The following is an 18,909-nucleotide window of genomic DNA, read 5'->3' as shown; positions in this document are numbered from 1 at the left end:
ACTGAAACCTGACATATTTTCCCTTCAGTAGCCGCCAGCTGTAGTGCTTCACCAGGAGTGTCACAAAAATCCTGGACTCCTCAATACCCCCCTTTGTGCTGTAAATGCAGCACTGTTCCTACCATTAGCAGCCATGTCTGCAGCATTCAAGCTAGAAATATGGGTCTGAACTGGTACCCAGTTCAGATCTCACATGTAATTGATTGTGTGCAAAGATGCATAGCCTTGCCACCTGCATTTGTGCAAATTGAAGCACAGCAATGGCTTGCCAGACACATTGGCACTGATTACATCAATAAGCACCTAAGGTGATAGAAATGGCAGTGAGGTTTGTTCACGTGTGATGGTTAAACTATTGAGACATGTTCCAATGTTAAACACTGATATGCTTTATGTTGTTGGTTACAATCATGGTTGTTTGGAGGAAAATGGTACGACTTGACACATATTTGGTTGCTGGGATTTACACGCTAAGATTGAGTAGTCCCACCTGGAAATTGAACCCATGAGAAAAAAGGGATAAAATGTTAAACTTTGCTTATTAGCTATCAGTGCCAAGGAAGACCTTACTTTTAATATGGTAATTAGAGATATACAAATTTAAGAATGAATGGAGTTATGCTTCAGAGATGCCTGTATGCCTATAACTTTACTTTGTCATGAGACTGCATTCCGATGTAAAAGTCATTATCTGTGTTTGGAACTACATTTCAGATCCATGCAGTTGCATGACTTGAGTAATACAAGGTGGCTTAGGTTACATACATACTAGACATGACATACTGTCATAAACAAATGGATTCTGCTATCTGTTTGAATTGTCTGAACTGCTTTTTGCCACATTTTACTGTATGTTGTACTAGTTCAGCTATAGCATAGCCCAAACTTCCTAATACACTCACCTCACTCTCATCCTCTCTAATATTTAAAAAACACCTTAGAGAGCACCTTAAAATACATTGGCTTTGCCCCTGCTCAAAGCCTGATTGAATCTACTTTTCTTCTCTCCCCTCCCCTATTTCTTTTTCTCCTGCTTCCTTAACAATTACTCCCCATATCTTATGAACAACACTACTAAATAGTTTTGCTAATGTTCTAATGCTTTAGATTTTGATTGACTTCACATGAACCCTACTAAAGCATTAAGACTTGTTTATTTCTTACTTCTACTCTAATGAAACCTTACATTGTTCACAATTTATTACATTTTTTTCTTATCATGTCTTATTATGTAATGTGAAACTAGTCATTCTTAGAATATTTTGAATGTATTAAATCACTCATGTTGGAGCTTTTCTCCTCGGGCCTCTACTGAAAAGGGATATGTATCCAGCTAGACTAGCCCGGTCAACAAGTGTAAAATAAAATAAATAAATAAAAGTTCCAGGTTTGCTGTTTCTGGGTCAGTCTGGTAACTTCTGAACATCAAATTCAAGCCACCCTTGTTGGTGAGGTTGTTCTGCACCCTTGTGGGAGGAGACTGCTGTCTGGGTCCCATCTAATTGAGGGTGATTGGACTAAAGCTCAGAGAGAGCACCCTTATTGGCTAGTTTGAGGTAAAATGATTATTTCTTGTTTTATTTAAGCTTTGCGTTTGCACTTCTTTGTGTACAGTGCACCATCGTGCACTGCCGCATAGTGGTGGTCACGATTGGTGGTTATAGATGCAAACATTTTGCTTGTTAAATTTTCCCTTAGCACTTTGCTTGTGGTCCTCCAGAAGGTTTTCATGTCCCAGTTCTACTGTCAGGTGGAACACTAAGCCTAGCCGCAGAGGTACCAACACAACTCTCACCCACTAGCCATTCTAAGTCTGACCTCTTTTCCTGACCATATAAATTTATTTAACACTATAGACAAACAATTTTCCACAGTTTCTTCAGCGAATTTGGTTAACATGGGCATCCTGAGGCAATGTAGTAACTGCCTCATTCACCGACAGCCCTCTACTCCTTGACTACACAAACTCAACATGTGAGAGGTGCAGCTATATTAAGATCCTTGAATCCATGCTCTCTTACACACCAGTCAGTACATGTGACAATGAACAGGTTGTTAGCATGCACACCTCACTTCTTATTCCACCCAAACACATATCACACATATCTACATATGCAGAGGTCCTCAGCAGAAACATACCTAAACACCAGAGACCTTTCAAACACAAACACAAGTATGCTACACATAATACTTTGTCTACAGAACACAATAAGCATAATAGCTCACGCACCAGTGTCTCACCTGTCATGCCCTTAAGGCAAAACACAAAACCAAACATATTAGTCATAAGTGATTCCATTGTGACACACACATGTCCCTGTCACCACGCTGAATAAGAAAAAGGTCACGGTTAGCTGTTTGTCAGGTGCTAGGATCCGCCATATCATACATGCACTCAAGACTCTCAACAACAAGTACAGTTATGATTCTATCATATTCCATGTTGGTTTGAATGACTTGAGACATACCTCTCCAGACTATATGGAGAGAGACATGACTGAGCTCTTGGATTATATGTCTCAGGCAAGTATGTCCCTAGCCTTAAGCACCATTTTACCTTCACCGAGGTCGATGCCTCACTACAAACAGAAAATAATTGACTTCTGTGATTGGCTTAGTTTATGGTGTCATTCTAAGGGGATCAAGTATCTGTCACCCTGGGATGACATGATCGACAGACCATGATGTTTGGCCAGAGATAGTCTTCATCTGTCTCCCCCAGGATTTCAGCTACTGGCTAAGGCTCTTGACACCCCCATAGTGCCTTTTTTAAGTGGTGTATCAAGTACAGAATTCTCCATGTAAAAATTCCATCTAAAAACAACTTCAAGGTTATGCTGCTAGATGCTAGGAGTGTTAACATGAAACTGCACTGACTGGAAGCAGTCTTCAGCTTGGAAGACATAGACATTTATGCAATCATGGAGACCTGGTTCAAGGCTGTGGAGAGCACCCCAGCCATACCAGGTTATCCCTCCTTCCACACATTCACACCACAAACTGAAGGCATAAAAACTAAAGGATGCTGTCTATCAATATTCATTAAAGATAAATACACCTGCAGATTGGTTAAACAGTGTGATTCCCTGGAGATAATTCAGGTGCAATTAAGTGTTGGTAGGCCGCCTATTCAAGTCATTGCCAGCTACAGGACCCCTCCATGAATCAGGACACCACCCACTCTGCCTATTTGGATCTAATTGAGTCTGTTAAGATACGTGCAAACACCATGGTTTTGGGTGACTTTAACTACCCCTCCATTGCCCAAAGATTCCTTGACTTCATTAACTCCAATGCCCTGGACCAGCTGGTTGACACCCCCACAAGAGGTGTCAACATCTTGGATCTGGTGCTTACCAATACTGGGGACCACTGTAGCAACCCCACCGTGAGGTCTTCTCTGGTGAGATCTGACCACAAATCAGTCTCATTCGAAGTAACTGTCACGTTTGACCCCCCCCCCCCCCACAGCAATTAAACTAAAAAACGTCCCCAAAGCAGATTATAACCTCTTACGGGATGCTATAAATAGCTTCACTGCACCCCCCCCGATGGAATTGGCAACTATGCCGTGTTCTACACCAGTGCTTTATACAAACACCTGTATAACTCCATTGACTCTGAGATATCCGATAGGACCAAAACAAGCTCCTCAAGACAGATTAAACCTCCCTGGTGGACAACTGCCATTAACAGGCTTTACAATAAGAGGAAGAAATTGCTGTGTAAGAGCAAGAGGGAGTGAGCCCTAAATGGGAAACACTCCCTCCTCAGATTAAACAAGCAAACAAGACTTCTTGTGACGTACTCCAAAGCAAATTACAAATCCAAATTAGCTTCCTCAACTAAGGACAACCATAAGGCATATTTTATTTAGCAAATATTATATATTTAACATTCATCAAATTTCTAAAGACATATATTAAAACAGTGCTATGGGCTTTGCTCTGGCTATACACAAAGGAATCAAAAGGATTGTTAAATATATTAATACATAAGGGAAAGAATTTTGATTAGATGTTTGTTACATTAGTATAGTTAGTTTAGATTTATCAAACTAGGAGGGAAAAGAGAGAAGGAAGTGAATTAGAGGAGAGCAAAAGGATAGGAATGTAGAGATAACAGGTGGGAGTAAAAGGTAGAGTAGACAGGTAGAGGGGAGATGAGAAGCAAGTGGGTTCAGTCTGATGCCATAAGAAGGGACCAGGTTATCAATAGGTGAGGGAGAGCAAAATACGTGGGTTTGACCAGGGAGGGGAGAGAAGGTAGTGTTGTTGTCAGAGTGGGTCCAGTGTTTGCCTTGAGAGTCAGTTTACAGATGAGGAGAAAGGAGTCGCGGGCATGGTTTTTTGGTGTTTGTGGCTGGAGAAAGGGAGGAGTCAAGAGGAGGAGGTTAGGAGTAAGGTGTGGGTGAGGTTAGAAATGAAGGGGTGTTGTTTGGCAGATAAAAATGTTTGATGATTGGAAATGAAGGGGTAATGCAACATGTTTAACAAGATTTGCATTCAATTGTAGCGAGAGAATTGATGTGTTCTGTGTAATCCAAGCCACTACATTTACAGATGGTTAACAACTTGGTCTAACTGATTGGACTGGTAAGATTTAGTTTTTTTATGTAGATTGGTAAATTGGTGAAGAATAGAGAAGAGTGGAGATGAGATGAGTGTGGGCCAAAGTAGCTTTGGGGATTGGGTGGAGCAAAGCTCTGGGGATTGTTGGGGAGTAGAAATATTCTTTGAGCCTGAGTTTTCTTGTTGTTCTAGTGAACATCAGTTGATATGTTATGATAGTGTTGGTAATAGAAGAGGTAGAATGTCAGTTGTCAAGGTAGCTTAGAAGAAGTAGAAGGAGATGCGGAGAAGTCCAGTGAGGGGGGAGATAGAGAAGTGGTTTGAAAGGGATTGGGTTGGCAGCGTTTTAGGAGAAGTTTTGTTTTTACATAGTAGGCATTTTTTATAACCATACTTCATCAATGTGGGTATTACCAGATGAGATTTAGAAGCTCTCTGGCATGTATGCAGAAATCATGTCGTGGAAGTCATTAGCTTGTGATGCGCCCAGCTGAAGAGGGCCCAGAATAGAAGACATTGCAGGGGAGAGAACGAAGAGTGAGAGAGAGAGGGAGAGAGGGAGGGGAGGAGGGAGGAGAAGAGAGGAGAGAGGTACAAGAGTAGCTTGTGTGAAGGGAAAGAAAGATAATGGGTTCTTGTTCAAATGGTCTTAGTCCCAAGATTTTTAGAAGAAGAACTGAAGAAGAAGAGGTGATTGACCAAAATAAAAGGATAAAAGAAAAGAAGAAAAGAGGTTTGTGGCTTTTATTGTTGTTGAAGTTTTTGTTAAAAAGAAAAAGAAACGAGCAGTGTTGGTACTGTGAAAGGCCTGAAACCATGTTGACAATGAGATAAAATGTTGTTGTGTTTAGTTTATGGGACATTAACTGATTTATTATACATTTTTCCCATGATCTTTGCTAGTGGGAGAGAGGGGCAATGGGTCTATAATTAGAATATTCTGTGAGTTTATTTACATCTGTAACCTAAAAGGAAAGGCCCAGGTTTGTGAGGAACTGATAGTTAAGGATGCCACATATACTGAGCCTGTGGACATAGCTAACCTGTTGGCTGACAGGTTCTGTGAAAACTTCACTCCCCTGTCCCCACTATACATACCCAATGACATCATTACCACCTGTCCTCTACCTTGTATCTCTAAAGAGTAGGTAATAAATGCCCTCTCTAAGGCCAAAAACATAGCAACTGTAGGACCTGATAATATCCCAGGCTGCGGTCATAGAATCTCCAAATGATGTCAACATCCTACAAGAGGGTCTTATACAAACAAATAACTGGTGTCAAAGTCTTGGTGTTAAACTCAGTGCAAACAAATGAATTATCATAGGTTCATAGGTTCACAGGTTAGTACTGGGCTATCTGCCCGAAGGCATATATTAGCCCAGCCATGTTGTGCGGTATTCACCACCCCTTTAATAGTTCCCTAGCCCCTTGTACTAGCAGCTAGTACCCTTGGCCCCTATCTAGTATTGCTGTTGGTGTGATCCCCAGTGTGAACTTTCTGTTACCCATCCACTCATCAAGGTTCCTCTTGAAGAGTGATAGTGAGGGGCTCTGTCTTATGTAGATCGGGACCCTGTTCCATAGTAAGGGAAGTCTCTGCGAAGGGAATCTATCCCTCCAGCATGTTCTATTCATTGTTGTGTTGAGGTTTATATCCCTAGAGTGTGTAGCTTGAGTAGATTTGGCTTTGCTAAGAAGGAGCATGTTCAACAATTCTGGGTTGGACATGGCTCTGTACATTAGACAGAGATCGCCTCTGAGAAAGTGGTATGCAACAGAGAACAGTCTTAGCTTTTTCAATCGTGCTGCATAGGGCAACTGTTTGAGGCCAGTAATCCTCTTGGTTAGGTACCTTTGTGGTCTCTCCATCTGCTGGAGATGTCTATCCAGGTACATTCCAATTGGTGCATTGTACTCAATAATGGGTCTGATGAGGGAAGAGTAGAGGGGCACCATTACATCCTTAGATCTTGATGTGAACCCTTTCGTGATCAGATGGGTCACATAGAAGGATTTTCTAACCACTTTGGCAACATGGTTACCAAAGGAAAGCTGACTATCTACTTGGGTCCCTAGATCCCTTATTTCTTCTTCAGATTTCAGGGGATTACCTCCTATGTTGTAGTTTGCGGGTACTCTGTTTTTCCAAAGGGGATTACTACGCATGCATTTAGCTTGAGACCATGGCTTTGACACCATACATCAGTCTCATTTAGGCCCTTCTGGAGGATCTCCATGTCGGCCGGAGACTCTGTTATAGCACCCAGTTTGCAGTCGTCCGCAAACTTAGTCAGCCACAGCCCTTCCATGCTTGCCTGTACTTCTGAGAAGTATATGCCAAACAGGAGGGGCCCCAGGACAGAGCCCTGAGGCACACCACTCATTACTGGTCTGGATTCGGACATAGATCCCGCTACTCTTACTTTATGGGATCTGTCTGAGAGCCAGTTTGTGATCCATCTTGTGACATAAGGGTTTATACCCAGGCTGGTGAGCTTATCAATAATACCTGAATGGGGAATGGTGTCAAATGCTTTAGCAAGGTCAAGGTAAGCAGTGTGTACCTCCTTTCCCTTATCTATAGCCTGAGTAACTGTCTCAAAGAAATCCACCAGGTTCAGGAGGCATGATCTGCCCTTGGCGAAGCCGAACTGTGTGGGGTCCAGTGACTGAAGTTTCCCAGTCTCTCCATTTATGAGTTCCATAATGATTTGCTCCATAGCCTTACAGATCAGACTGGTCAGGTTTATTGGTCAGTAGTTTCCAGGGTCAGTTGTGGCCCCACCCTTGTGTACCCTTTTGGTAAGAGTGAAGTTTCTGCTAACTACTACATCAATAGCAACAACCTAAGTACCCACTCAGTGATGAGAAACCTGGACACACAGGTTGACAGAAACCTTACCTTTGATCAACACGGCTCCATAGTGGTAAGAAGGGCATTCTATATTGCTCATCTCATAAGTAAGGGCATTGCTTCCAGAAAAAAAGAAGTTATAACCTCTCTGTACTCTTCCCTCATCAGGCCAATAATTGAGTACAATGCCCCTTTTGGAATGTACCTTTCCAAGTACCTACAGCAACTGGAGAGACCACAAAGGTTCATCACAAGACAAATTCAATGTCATCAGAATCTGTCCTATGTGGATCATCTGAAATCATGGTCACTTTATTCTGTTTCATACAGACTACTCAGAGGTGATCTCTGCCTTCCATACAAGGCAATCTCTGACCCTGCTTTATTGGAAATGCTGCATATCCATAAGTCAAACGGTGCACAGGTTACTCGCTCTAAAGACCTTAACCTGGTATGTGATATTAATAGAACCTGCTGGAGGGACAGAGTTGTCTCTGAGAGGTTACAACACCATAGGATCAGATGTCCAATTCATGTCAAACAGTGCACCTCATTGGCCCTCTTCAAAAATAATCTGGATAATTGGATGGGTAACCATAAATTCACCCCGGGGATTCCACCTGTGTCCCTCTTGGATGCAGGCATTAGGTGCTGATCATAGAAATAGGGGTAGAACTTGGCTAAGCTTGTAAGAACCCTAGGGCCATAGCCTAGTAACTTTCTATGATCCTATGGTCCTATGATATGTGATAACTCATAAGAATTATAACAACATTTTGCACATAATACCTGTGCATATCCATTTAAACATCATCACTGTCATGTCTAACATAATTTACACACATTATATTGGGCTTCTGTGGCAAGCAGTAATGATAAATGTGTTGAAATAAACATAGTTATAGTACTTGTGTGCATTTATTGTGACATACCTAATCAAAATGCTGTAACAAATGGCATTCTGACCCCTCTATAAAAGTATCTGTCAACTGGATTCAAACCCTGCATCAGCTGGCCTCTTTTTTAAGCGCACTTCACTTACACCTTGTCCAAAGTGACAGTTCACTGACAGGTGCAATTTATTCACTTATTACTATCCAGTCCCTCTTAATCCCTCCTAAAGCTGTTGACGTTTGGAGGAAAGGTGGTGAATAATACTCAATAAATAATGACAATAATTAAGAGTTATAGATTTCCTTTACTTCACAAAATGTGTATTAATTAACATTATTTTATTCTACCAATGTCTCAAGTTAATAGTATTAGTATTTTAAAAATCTCCCTAATTGTCCCTGTTTTTTTCTGGGTCTGTCCCTGGTTCTGTTGAAATTTGTCCCTGACTGGGTGAGAGCTATGGTCTAAAACACCCTTCTTCTTCTTCTCGGCTGAGGTCTGTCAGCAGAAGCACCAGCAGCTTGAATTAAAGCCCACTGAGCCCACTGTACATACAAGTTTATAATGGTAGCAGCAACTGCTAATGTTTTTTCTAAGTGTAATCATGGTTGTAATCTTCAAAATTTTGGATTTCAGAGCAACTGGCTACACTGAGTGTGCATGATTGTTTTATAGCTCCACCATGTTGGCTTGATTAATTAGCATGTAATTTGGCTACTAATGCTGTCATTAGCACATTATACCATTTTTCCTTTTTTGTGGTGTAGAGTCATTTAATGAATACAAACTAGTGAGATAACATGTGTATGGTGTGCCATGATGCATACACAATAGCTGCACTTAGTGTAGCCGTCTGGCCCCTCATCTTTATATAACTTGTATACAGTAACTGCTTCTAATAATCAAAACTCCCAAATGTCATCTGTTTTGACACACTTTGGTCGACAAAACAGTTGGTCAACAGATATGTGAGATCAACAATCCCTAGTTTGGGGAATATGCCCCTTCCATGGGGACTGTCCTGTCTAAAAGTTTATATATATAACTGGCATGCTGAAAGGTCCACAGATTAATTGGCCTTGTGAAAAAATGGCAGTTTTCTTTTGCGTGGCTCCACATTTTGCCTCAGAGCATGTGTGATATATACTGTATATACTGTATATAGTACTGAATTAAGTTAAAACTCGCAAGCACTGACATTCACAACATCAACCAGAAAATATTGAAACTGCAAACATTGACACACCACACTGCAAACACTAACACACCACACTGCAATCACTGGCACACCACACTGCAAACATTGACACACCACACTGCAAACACTGACACACCACACTGCAAACATTGACACACCACTACACATGCAATGAGCAACAATATTAGCAGGTGAAAAATATCAGTTAAAAAAACAAGTAAAAACATCATTCTTTGCAGGGGGGGGGGGCAAGCACCCTTCTACGCCAAAGTGGAGGGTTGTTCCCCCTATACATCCTGATAATTATATATACTAACTTTGAGATCACACAGCATTGTGTAATCTTCGATGCCTGTTGACCATCTCTTTATCTGTTAAATCAACTAAATTTTGTTGACTAAACAGATGATAGCCAAAGCTAATGTCAACAAAATCATTACTATGTATATATACATGGGTCTATATCATATGATCGAAGTTCCAAAACTTTGAATCATTAAAGGAGAAACTTTAATGACTGAAGTTTCGGAACTTCAAACGCACATACAAAAAAAAGTAAAAACAGTAAAAAAAAAAAAAAAACACTCTATGCAGGGGGAAAAGCCCCCCTGCACCCCCCCCCGCATCTCCCACTACTTATATATACTAACTCCAAGATCGCACTACAGTGCAGTAAAGGGAAATCTTCCCTTTCCGGGCTCTGTGGCGATCTCTGTTATATGCTTTGAGGTTTTACAACTTCGAACATTAAAGTTGCTTCTTTAATGATTCGAAGTTGTAAGACTTCGATCATATGATAGGAACACACACACACACACACACACATATATATATATATATATATATATATATATATATATATATATATATATATACACACACACACACACACACACACATATGCATGCACACACATACATACACACACACACACACATATATATATATATATATATATATATATATATATATTTATAGGTTCATAAGTTCATAGATGTGTACTAGGCTAATGGCCCTGGAGCCTTTACAAACCTAGCCCATAGGATTACCCTGGCATCATGCCACCCGTCCTTAGTTCCCAGTGCCTCTGTCGAGCAGAGCCACTGGAGTGATCCCCGGGGTGAATTTTCTATTTCCCATCCACTCATCAAGATTTCTGTTGAAGAGGGCCAGTGAGGTGCTCTGCTTGACATGTATGGGAAGTCTGTCCCATAGCATGGGCAGTCTCTGTGTTATGAACCTGTCCCTCCAGCATGTTCTGTTGATTGTGGTAATGAGGTTGAGGTCTTTGGAGCATGTGGTGCGGAGGGGTTGGGATTTCTTTAGATGTAGCATTTCTAACAGAGCTGGGTCAGACATGGCTTTGTAAGTCAAGCAGAGATCTCCTCTAAGTAGGCGATATGAGACAGAGAATAGTTGGAGTTTTTTTGAGTCTGTCCATATAGGACAAGTGTATAAGGCCTAGAATCCTCTTTGTGAGGTACTTTTGTGGCCTCTCCAAGTTGTTGCAGGTGTCTGGTGAGGTGCATGCCAAATGGGGCATTGTACTCAATGATTGGCCTAATGAGGTAAGAGTAGAGGGAGACAATGACCTCTTTCTTCCTGGATGCAAAACCCTTAGTAATGAGATGTGCCACATAGAAGGACTTTCTGACCACAGTGGCAATGTGGTGGTCAAAAGAGAGGCTGCTGTCAACCTTTCTTCCCCAGATCTCTCACTCCTTCTGTGTTCAGTGGACTACCAACGATGTGGTAGTTGATGGAAACCGGGTTTTTCCCAAAGGGGATGATGACACATTTTTTGGCATTGAGCTTAAGGCCATGGTTCTGACACCAGTTGTTGGTCTCAGTGAGGCCTTTCTGTAGGATGTCAACATCACTTGGAGAGTTAATAATAGCTCCCAACTTGCAATCATCTGCAAACTTTGTCAGCCAGAGACCCTTTGTGTTGGCCTGGACTTCAGAGAAGTAGATACCAAACAGGAGAGGACCCTGGACCGAATCCTGTGGTACTCCACTCATGACTGGTCTGCAGTCTGACTTGAAGTTAGCTACTTTCAGACTGTGGGTTCTGTCTGTGAGCCAGTTTGCAACCCACCTAGCGATATAGGGGTTGAAGCCTAGCTTAGTGAGTTTTTCTCTGATTCCTGAGTGGGGAATTGTATGAAACGCAGATCAAGGTAGGCTGTATGAACCACCTTGCCTTCATCCACAGCTCTGGTGAATGACTCAAAGAAGTTGACCAAGTTGAGCAGGCATGATCTAACCTTCACAAAACCAAACTGTCTGAGAACCAGAGTTTGGAGATTCCCTATATCCTTGTTTATTAGGTCCATGATGATGCGTTCCATAGCTTTGCATATCAGACTCATTAGGCTAATGGGGTGATAGTTCCCAGGGTCTGTAGTCACTGCTCCTTTGTGGAGAGGGATGACTATAACAGTGCACCATTCAGTAGGGGCAAAGCCTGAGGTGAGGCTGTGATTGAACAGGGCACACAGGTGAGGAGCTAGTTCACTCTGTAGTTCATGTAGAACACAGCCAGGGATATTGTCAGGTCGCATAGAAGCTGTATTCTTGGCCTTTGACAGTGCAGTTTTAACCTGTGCAGCAGTAATACTGGGTGCCTGACAATCTACTAGTATTGTGATTTGTTCCTCTGAGGGGGAGAGAGGGCTAAAGTTGGCACTAAATCTGTCAGTCAGTATATTGGCAATATCTGTTGGCTCAGTATAGGAGGTAAAATTGTGCAGTAGCTCAGAGCAAATCTGGGTATTGCTGTGGAGATTCCTTACATAACTATAAAATACATATATATATATATATATAGGTTCATAGATTAGTACTAAGCTAACTGCTCTTGCAAACCATTTTAAGCCTAGTCAATTATCCCTTGTGAGAATCAAACCCTGCACCTTATGTTTGTAAAGAAAACACCTTAACCATTAGGCCATTACTGACATTTTCTCAAAAAGCACAATACACTAAGCCTCAATTCATTGATAACAAAATATCAAAACTAAATTCACAGAAAAAAGAAACACAAAGAAGTAATTTTCCTCCTGCACCCTCGCACCCCCTGCTAATTATATGCACCAACTTCAAGATAACACCACAGTGGGAAAAGGGCAAAGTCACTGCTCCCCGCTGTTCCATCACCTCAGAGAGAAAAAGGCGTGTACTGTCCTATCAGCTGATTTAATATTCAGCTGATTCAGCTTTTTCTCTTTCTGAGGAAATGAATTGTCAATGAAAGATATATATATATATATATATATATATATATATATATATATATATATATATATATATATGCACACACACACACACACACACATATATACATATATATATATATATATATATACACACACACACACACACACACACACACACACACACACATATATATATATATATATATACACATACATACACACACACACACACACACACACACACACACACACACACACACACACACATATATATATATATATATATATATATATATATATATATATATATATACACACACACACACACACACACATATATATATATACACACACACACACACACACACACACACACACACACACACACACACACATATATATATATATATATATATATACACACACACACACACACACACACACACACACACACACACACACACACACACACACACACATATATATATATATATATATACACACACACACACACACACACACACACATACATATATATATATATATATATATATATATATATATATATATATATATACAATAGACACACACACACACACATATATATATATATATATATATATATATATATACACACATACACACACACACACACACACACACACACACATATATATATATATATATATATATATATATATATATATATATATATATATATATATATATATATATACACCTAGATATACACTCACACCCACACACACACACACACACACACATATATATATATATATATATATATATATATATATATATATATATATATATTCACTCTGGAAGCTCAAGATACTGAAATGTCGAATTTCAGTATCTTGAGACCAAAAGACCAAAACTGCAAAAAACTGAAACCGCAAAAAAAAAGACACCCATAATATCAAAAATAACAATCCAAAAAGAAAACTCGACCCCCAACATAAATAAACAAAAACAACAAAAAAATAACACACATACCACTACCATGCATATAAGCAGGGGGGCAAGCCCCCTGCACCTCCAATGTGGGGGGCTGCACCCCAACACCCCCGCTACTTATATATACCAACTCTGAGGTCACACTATCATGAAAAAAAGACAAATCTTATGTAACACGCCCTAATCTCCCATTGCACACTATTATACCTATCTCATGGAAAACACACATACTACATATAGAAAAAACACACCACTTTTAACACTTACACACACACACACACACACACACACACACACACACACACACACACACACACACACCTACTCTAACCAATTTCTAAAACTTCCCAAAACATTAAACCAAACCACATTCCTACACAAAACCCTAAAAATTGCAAACCTATACAAATCATTTAAAGACATCTTAGCTCCCATCTTACTTAAGCTTTATAATTGCATATCAAGTAATGATATCACAGACCTTTATATTAACCATTCAAAGACCATACTAATCCCCAAAAATAGTCTTGATAAATCAGATCTTAATAACAAAAGGCCAATCTCTCTCATGGATGTTGACATAAAAAATTTATCTGCCATACTTGTTGGATGGCTTAAAATGGTTATTCATTCCCTAATCTCTGCAGAACAAGTAGGGTTCATGTCCAGCAGACACACCTGTGATAACAGTGGAAACCATGATTAACCTTACAAAAAAGGATAGAAACCCAATGTAAGCAGTGATACTAGATGCATATAAAGCATTTGATAGGGTTAACTGGAATTTTCTGTTCACAATGTTATCCTATTTTGACAATCCCCTCCCAGTTCAACATCATCAAAATGTTATATAATAACTCCTGCACGTGCCTTTATATAAACAAACAATATTCACAACCGATAAAAATTTCAAACGGCACCAGACAAGAATGTCCTTTGTCCCCTTTTCTTTTTAACTTATATTTAGAATCTTTCTTCCTATCCATATTACAAAAAATGTACCATTCAATCCCCAAAAATTTCAATACCAACACCAGCTTGACTGCCTTTGCAGATGACTTGAACCTATATTTTGAGCACCCCATGTCTGACACTAAGAAAATCGTCACTTCCTTGAACACCTTTGCTTATATCTTAGATTATCAAATTAATCAAAACAAATCCTATATTTTCCCACTAAATCCTTTAGCACATAGACAAAATTTCTTCCCAGATTCATCTTTCCACATAGTATACTCCTTCAAATATTTAGGAGTATACTATGATCTCTCTTCCATTTTACATTCCAATTTATCAAAAATATGGTTGAATATTTCACAAGACATGTCTAGATGGCAACAGATGAAACTCCCCATGTTAGCTAAAACTTCTATCATAAAAATGAATATCCTCCCAAAGCTTCTCTATCATCTTCAAGCATCTCTTTCCTTCACTTCCAATGCCTTTTTCACTAGAATACATAAAGCTTTTGCGAAATTCATATGGCACCCCAAATCAGTAAGAGTATCTTATCAAAGACTTATCCTTCCAGAAATTAAGGGAGGTCTTGCTATGCCTGATTTACAACTATATTATAGAATTATACATGCCAACAGAATAATTGCAATTGCCATCCATCATCCAAAGTCTGTATCCTGGTCTCCCCTTTAGGTGAAAATGTGGCATAACCATGCCCTAAATAGCAAATTCAACCCTAAAGCTCTCCCGTTTTTAAGTTCATCAACCCTTAACCCGAAACTACATCACACCTTGAAGGCTATAATCAAAACCTTCCAAGAGTTATTTAAATCCCTAAATCTAGAATTCGCACTTCCCCTTTTCCAGCCCATCCACCTCAATCCAAATCTCAAACTAAACAACAATATAATAAATTTGTCAGACTACCCTCTAATAAAGGAGTATACACTATGGGATATCCATAAGCATAGTCACTCATCATTAACAGATCTCCGAACCCTCTTAAACTTACCAAAAAAATAAATCATAATGTTGAGACAGATAAGGGAAATGACTGCGTCTCTACTTCATGATCATTTTTCTAGTGACTCTGACTGTAACTCGGTGGCCAAGCTGTTGCAAAGCTTAGCCAGTATGAAAAGTATGCTATCCTCATCTTATAAGCTTATATTCTCAATTCTATATCAATAAAAAATTGTATTTGCAGAATACTAGGACCACCATGGGACAAACCTATTAGTAGATCAGAAACTAACCGCTATTAAATCCTCACTTTTGTTTTCCCCATTGTAAAAGCTTACCTATACATAATTTATGGTCAACAACGTATACTTCACTCCAGTGCACTTGAACAAATTTAACCCAAATGTGGCCACTTCTTGTCCCTGCTGTTTCTATCCCCACGCAGACATCATTCACATTCTATGATTTTGTAAATATTCCCACAGTATCTGGTGTTCTCTCAAAGTGAGACTTTACAAGATGGGATACCATAAATCAACCCTTTCCTGGGAAATGGCATTGCTACATGTTACCATCCTTAAAATGTCTAAATTAAAATTGCATATCTTAATTACTCTTGGTCTATTAGTCAAATTCTACATTACCAAACATTGGATAGATCGCACTAAGATGTCCTGGCAAGGCTTTAGGGACTTGGTTGTTAAATACATTACTTCACAAAAACTTCTAATAACTAACCCCCACAGACATACTACCAGAAATTTTGGAATAGTATATTTGAGCTCTTGTGAACAACTACAAATTAAATTACTTCATTAATACCTACTTCCACTCATTTATATGCTTATTTACATTTCTTTACCTCTTCCCTTTACCCCTACCTCGACTTTAAGGTAGCTCAAGATTAAGATTAACACTCTTTCCCTCTCTATACTTGTACTTCAAATATTGGCCAAAGGGTGATATAGTGTGTGCAGTCCTTACCATCATCTCCAATCTAGATTTTCATGGTGTATTCACAGCATTTCTTTTGTTTTTTTTTTCCCTTGTTTTTTCTTTTTCACTGCTCTTAAGCAGCACAATTGTATATATTGTATATAATGAGTAGTGTTTTTGCTATCCTCTATATTACTGTACATTGCTAACCTGCAATTATTTGTGATATATGTGTTTGTTAAAATCAATAAAATTTCTATTTGAAAAAAAAATTGCAAACCTACCTGACCCTCTGAACATAATCATATGTTGGCCATCATCTTTCCTACCCATACACCACTTAACATTAAGATTGCAGCATATCGGGAAAAACAGCACATACCACACCTACTACTGATTCGATAAACTAGCATTCGACAATATGCAGTTTCAGGCAACTGCACTTTCGCTCTTCTGGTCTCAAGATACTGAAATTCCACATTTCAGCATCTCAAGCTTTCAAAGTGAATATGTGTATATATATATATATATATATATATATATATATATATATATATATATATAAATGATAACAGAGTGTAACTATTTATCCACTCTCTGTGCACATCGTCAAGCATTTATTACCACTCTATATGCATCATTGGTCAGAATAACTCAGGTGCCTTCACAAGAAAAAAATGGAAAACACATGTTGCATATGAAAAACCAAATCACATAGATAAATCCACACAGACAGAGGGAGGACATGCACACAGTCCCACAAAAACAACTGCAGTCACATAAATCTTACATCTAGAAATAAAAGCTACACCAATTAGAATAAAATAAAGCATGCAGTCCAACTGGGAAACTGAAAAAAATGACATTATGACCAAAATGGACCTGAAATGAAAAATCCAACACAAGTCGCATCTAACTAAATGAAACGAAGTTTAAAAATACACTTCAAGCAAGTCATGTTGTAATTTCTAGTACACGGGAGCTGGCCTTACACATAGGGAAACTAGGAGGCAACTTTGGGTGCTGCTTGTCTAAGGGTACTTTTCAGCCATTTATAAAAAGTCCATATTTCCTTACTTAGGAAAAATTAATAAAGGGCAGAAAATGACCCTTAGATGAGATGTGCTGGGTGGGGGCTGCTGTTCAAAATTACACAAATGTATTGGTTAGTTGCATGCATGTTACCAGTTCATCTATGGACTTTTCAGCCTGAAAATATTAAACATTGGAGAACATCTCTGACAGTTCATGCTTCTCTGGTGTGCATTTCTTTTCTGACAAACTGCTGAGGATCACAGTTGGCCAATAAACAACAGTCCTTTACAAGTTCAGACATTTCATTTTGAGTTCACTAGCTGTTCCTTTCTTTGGCCATGAAATTGATTTATATTTTCTTGATTTTGATAAATAGCTGAGGATGGCAGTCAATAATACCAGATATTAGTGGTTGTATTGCACTGCGTCTTATAAAATGTTTGATTTTCTAGTATATCACTGAGGATTGCATTCATACAATAATGCCAGACATCAAATTTTCATACTTTGTGTTCTTCAGAAAATGCAGGTGGAAGCAAAATGTATTGTCCTCTTATTTTTTAAGTGAATTAAAGTAATACTTACATTTATTTTATACATCTAAGTAAGTCCACTGGATACAGTATCTATTTTTAGGACTACTCAGGGCCAATGTAATGGCACAGAAAGCAAATGGAGGTGGAGAGAATAGAACCCTGTACCCACTGGTGACAGAAAGCAGCTCATTAATATTTCAGTACATTATTCCTTCCCACTAACTGCTAGACATTTTGCCCCTGATTTTGGGCTTTTTCCTTCATTATTTTTGTCTTGCTCCAGATTTCTTGAGCAAAAAAAAAAAAAAAGCTGAAATATGTGCCTTGTTCTATTATTTTTTTAAGGTAAATTAAAATAATATTTAAAAAAAAATGACTTTCATCCCCCCAGTTATCGTTTGTCTTTGTCTCTGATTCTTAAGCAAATAAGTTGAGAGCTATGGATGCCCCAAAGTTTGTCTTATATTTTTGGTTTGTTGATCACAGAATTTGTGGTTCTCTGGTCAGTTGTCAAGAATTGCAGTTGTTACATAATGACAGATGTTTGACCTTCTAATTTCCTGTCATTCAGAAAATAAATGCAGTGTAAAGATTTTATTCTATGAACTCCAAGTATGGAAGAATATTTAAACTCTGCCCCTGACGTTGGGCATTGGTTTCCCTAATATTTTGGCTTTGTCCCCAATTCTTTCACTAAGAAATTGTGACAGCAATTTATTTTATAAGAGCTGGAAATTGAAGATGAACACAGACAAAGTAACTTTAATAA

Source organism: Protopterus annectens, chromosome 12.part0 (genome assembly GCF_019279795.1).
Source record: "Protopterus annectens isolate FY-2018-M chromosome 12.part0, PAN1.0, whole genome shotgun sequence".
NCBI classification, from domain to species: Eukaryota; Metazoa; Chordata; order Ceratodontiformes; family Protopteridae; genus Protopterus; species Protopterus annectens.
This window is presented reverse-complemented; position numbering follows the sequence as displayed.